The sequence below is a fragment of the Canis lupus genome, chromosome 1 (assembly GCF_003254725.2).
Source record: "Canis lupus dingo isolate Sandy chromosome 1, ASM325472v2, whole genome shotgun sequence".
Taxonomy (NCBI): domain Eukaryota; kingdom Metazoa; phylum Chordata; class Mammalia; order Carnivora; family Canidae; genus Canis; species Canis lupus.
The window spans coordinates 65,850,092-65,855,387 of record NC_064243.1 but is presented as its reverse complement, the minus strand read 5'-3'; the positions used below and the strand labels follow the sequence as shown (position 1 = coordinate 65,855,387).

At 39.5% G+C, this 5,296-nt stretch overlaps 1 pseudogene; it reads left to right on the top strand.

Annotated features, from left to right (window-relative positions):
• The first annotated feature begins 2,842 nt into the window (after window positions 1-2,842).
• On the top strand, window positions 2,843-4,739 carry LOC112644539 (eukaryotic translation initiation factor 3 subunit L-like; annotated as a pseudogene).
• The last annotated feature ends 557 nt before the right edge of the window (window positions 4,740-5,296 follow it).

Genomic DNA, 5,296 nt, shown 5'->3' with positions numbered 1-5,296 from the left:
GAGGTAAACCAGAATGTAGGGCAGGGTGTGATTCAACTTAGTCATCTCCTAGGGAACATAATAATTTCTGTTATCTATTTAACACTCAAAAGAATCCTATAAGGTATATATTTTTTAGAATAAATTTATAGATGAAGAAAGCTAGAAAACAAGGAGTAACTGTATAAGGTTCTATACCAGTGGAGCCTTATTAAAACTTGGGTTTTCTGACTCAGAAATTTTTCTTTCTTTCTCTCTTTCCCTTGCCCTTTCTCCTTCCCCAAATCATGATCTTTCCAGAATAGGCCAAGAAAATACAATGATAAAAGGGCGGAATTGGAATGAAATGATGTAGCTGCTTAAAAAACAAGGGAGATTGTTTCATGAAGTTAATCAGCAGAGTAAAATGTTTTAGCCAAATTGAGAATGATGAAGACAAAAGATAGACCTTTGAATATGACTCTAACATAAATATTTCATTAAATTAGATTAGATTGGATATGGCATGAATGTATAACCCTTATAATTCTCAGAGTGCTTTCTATATAATTTCCTTTTCTGGTGACAATAGGCTTGTGAAAAAGATATTTCTCTTTCTTGCATAAGGAGACTCAGATTAATAGAATAATTTTAGCTAGAGGGTAGTGGAGGAAGGATTCTGAACATAAGTCTTCTGAATTCAAGTCCTCTTCCCTTTCCAAAATCCCTGAAAATAAAAACAAATACAGAAAAAAACTTCAAGGGTCCAGTTATACTGGTAGATCTAATGCCTGCAGAATTACATGTAATATATCTTTATGGATAGCTTAGTATTCTTATTATTTTCAGATGTAATTTCCAAAAAGGTTTGCAACTTTTGCTTAGAAATATACCCCTCTGTCATGCTGTCCAATAGAAGAGAGCGCCCAAGATCAAGGGAGGAGTTACTTACATATTATTTTTGATTCTTTAAAAGGATCAATGAGGGCAGCCTGAGTGGTTCAGCGGTTTAGGGCCACCTTTGGCCCAGCATGTGATCCTGGAGACCCGGAATTGAGTCCCACATCGGGCTCCCTGCATAGAGCCTGCATAGTCCCTCTGACTGTGTCTCTGCCTCTCTCTCTCTCTGTGTGTGTGTGTCTCTCTCATGAATAAATAAAAAAATAAATAAAGTAAATAAAAGGATCAATGATTAGCAGCATGGAGACATGTAGCTATTTATGAGCTCTTTTAGCTAGACTGTATCTAGCAAGGTAGCTCTAGTGACATAAGCTTTACATTCGAAAGCCTTTTCCAAAGGTTGTATTTCATAGTTTGACTATATACATTAATTATCATTATTCATGGTAGTTACATTTTATAAAATCTTGGCAAACACTGAATTAGCAAATACTGAACATTGTTCTTAGGGGAAATACAGTGTCCTCTGGTCACAGTATTTTTGACAATTCATCAGTATATAACCTTGTTTTATTCATGTTTCTGCTTAAAGACACTCTATTTAATACATATTCTTGATGACTAGTATTGAACTCATGGTCAGCAGCACTCTCATGATAACTCATGCCTCAACAAACTTATCCAGTGCATTCATTTTCTCCATTAATCCATATCACAATCTCTTGCACTTAGGAAGACTAAACAGCACATTGGTACTACATTTGGTGATCATTGAAAATGGCAAAATCCTGTCTCATATTTAGGTCCTTAATCCATTTTGAATTTATTTTGGTGGTTGCCAGAAGGGAGTTGGGTGGGAGGACGGGTTGGATGGATGGGGATTAAGGAGTGCACTTACGGTGAGCACTGGATGTTGTAGGGAGGTGCTGAATTACTAAATTGTACACCTGAAACTAATATTACACTGTATGTTAACTAACTGAAATTTAAATAAAAACTAAAGTGGCAAAATCACCAGTCAAATGCACAAATTTAAAAAGGTATTAAATAGATTGTAAAAAAAAGTACTTGCTTACAGTGTGAGAACTGAAATAAGAAGACAGTTTTACCTCAGCTGGGAGATGTACCGCTAGAGATTCAAATTTTTCGTTTTTCTTACCTTTCTGTGAATGACAAGGAAAGCAATGCGGATATTGATTTGAAGCAAATTTGCAAATAATCTGTGAATAATGATGATGGACTGTATTAGAGAATTAAAGTCTTATATTACCCAAATCAACCTACAGATTCAATGCAATTCTTATCAAAATTTTAATGGTATTTTTTCAGATAAATAAAGAGAACTATTCAAAAATTCATATGGAATCACAAAGATTCCAAATAGCCAAAGCAATCTTGAAAAAGAAAAACAAAGCTGGAGGCATCACTTCCTGATTTCAAATTATATTATAAAATAAAGTTATGGTAACCAAAACAATGTGGCACTGGCATAAAAATATACATATCTACCAATCGAATAGAATAGAGAGCCTAAAAGTAAATCCATGACTATACAGTCAACCAGTCTTTGACAAGGATGTCAAGAACAAACAATGGAGAAGGGATAGTCTCTTCAATAAATGGTGCTGGGAAAACTGAGTATCCATGTGCATAAAAATGAAACTGGATACCTATCTTACCACACTCACAAAAGTTACCTGGAAATGGATTAAAGACTTGGATGTAAGAACTGAAACCATAAACCTAGAAGAAACATAGAAAAAAATCTCCTCGGCATTGGTCTTGGCAATGATTTTTTTGGATATGGTGCCAAAAGTACAGGCGTCAAAAGCTAAAATACACAAATTGGACAATATCAAACTAAAAAGCTTCTGTACAACAAAGGAAACAATCAAGAAGATAAAAAGAAAACCTATGGAATGGGAGAAAATATTTGCAAATCTGACAAGGGGTGAATATCCAAAATATATGTATGTCTCGGGAGGTGCTCCTGAGCCCAGAAGCCATGTCTTACCCCGCTGATGATTACGAGTCCGAGGCTGCTTATGATCCCTATGCTTACCCAGGCGACTACGATATGCACACAGGAGACCCAAAGCAGGATCTGGCTTACGAACGTCAGTATGAACAGCAGACCTATCAGGTGATCCCTGAAGTGATCAAAAACTTCATCCAGTATTTTCACAAAACCGTCTCGGATTTGATTGACCAGAAAGTGTATGAGCTGCAGGCTAGTCGTGTATCCAGCGATGTCATTGATCAGAAAGTATATGAGATCCAGGACATCTATGAGAACAGCTGGACCAAGTTGACTGAAAGGTTCTTCAAGAATACACCTTGGCCTGAGGCTGAAGCCATAGCTCCACAGGTTGGCAACGATGCCGTCTTCCTGATTTTGTACAAAGAATTCTACTACAGGCACATATATGCCAAAGTCAGTGGGGGCCCCTCCTTGGAGCAGAGGTTTGAATCCTACTACAACTACTGCAATCTCTTCAACTACATTCTTAATGCTGATGGTCCTGCTCCCCTTGAACTACCTAACCAGTGGCTTTGGGATATCATTGATGAGTTCATCTATCAGTTTCAGTCATTTAGCCAGTACCGCTGTAAGACTGCCAAGAAGTCAGAGGAAGAGATTGACTTCCTTCGCTCCAATCCCAAAATCTGGAATGTTCAGTGTCCTCAATGTCCTCCACTCCCTGGTCGAAAAATCCAACATTAACCGGCAATTGAAGGTGTACACAAGTGGTGGTGACCCCAAGAGTGTGGCTGGCGAGTATGGACGGCACTCCCTTTACAAGATGCTTGGGTATTTCAGCCTGGTGGGGCTTCTGCGTCTGCACTCCCTTTTAGGGGATTACTACCAGGCCATCAAGGTGCTGGAGAATATTGAACTGAATAAGAAGAGTATGTATTCTCGTGTGCCTGAGTGTCAGGTCACCACATACTACTATGTCGGTTTTGCATATTTGATGATGCATCGCTACCAGGATGCCATCCGGGTATTTGCCAATATCCTCCTCTACATCCAAAGGACCAAGAGCATGTTCCAAAGGACTACATACAAGTATGAGATGATTAACAAGCAAAATGAGCAGATGCTCGCGCTGCTGGCCATCGCCCTCACCATGTACCCCATGCGAATCGATGAGAGCATTCACCTGCAGCTGCGGAAGAAATACAGGGATAAGATGCTACGCATGCAGAAGGGTGACCCACAGGTCTATGAGGAACTTTTCAGTTACTCGTGCCCCAAATTCCTGTCACCTGTGGTGCCCAACTATGATAATGTGCACCCCAACTACCACAAGGAGCCCTTCTTGCAGCAGCTGAAGGTGTTTTCTGATGAAGTGCAGCAGCAGGCCCAGCTCTCCACCATCCGTAGCTTCCTCAAGCTGTACACTACCATGCCTGTGGCCAAGCTGGCCGGCTTCCTGGACCTCACAGAGCAGGAGTTCAGGATCCAGCTCCTTGTCTTCAAGCATAAGATGAAGAACCTAGTGTGGACCAGTGGCATCTCTGCCCTTGACGGTGAATTTCAGTCGGCATCCGAAGTTGACTTCTACATTGATAAGGACATGATCCACATTGCAGACACCAAGGTCGCCAGGCGCTATGGGGATTTCTTCATCCGGCAGATTCACAAATTTGAGGAGCTCAATCGAACTCTGAAGAAGATGGGACAGAGACCCTGAGGACATTCACACTCTTGTTAGGAACTCATTTTAGGGTCTTTGTAGGGGGGCCTATTTTTGTCTCCATGAAGCCTTTGCCTAGATCAGCCATCAGCAATTCAGCTGAGTTGAAGTTTATTTGGATTAAGGACTATTTGGATTTTAAATAAGTCTCAGTAAAAGATCTTCTTTGGAAAAAAAAAATATATATGTATGTCTCATACAACTGCATCACCAAAAACCAAATAATCTGATTAAATATGAGCAAAGGGCCTGAATAGACAGTTTTTCAAAGATGGCATACAAATGGCCAATAAGTACATGAAAAGGTGCTTGATATCACCACTCTTCAGGGAAATGCAAATCAAAACCACAATGAGATTATCACCTCATACCTGTGAGGACGGCTGTTATCAAAAGGGCAAGAGATAACAAATGTTGGCAAGGATGTGGTGCAGCCACTGTTTAAAACAGTAAGGAGATCCTCAAGAAATTAAAAATAGAACTGCTATATGATCCAGCAATTCTACTGGGAAATGAAATCAGTGATGTCAAAGCGATATCTGTACTCCCATGCTTATTGCAGCATTATTCACAATAGCCAAGATAGAGAAACAACCTAAATATCTCTCAGTGGATGAATAGATAAAGAAAATGTGGAGTGAATATGTACAATAGAATTATTATTCCGCCACATGAAACAAGGAAATCCTGCTCTATGTAACAACGTGAATGAAACTGGAGAGCATTATGGGAAGTGA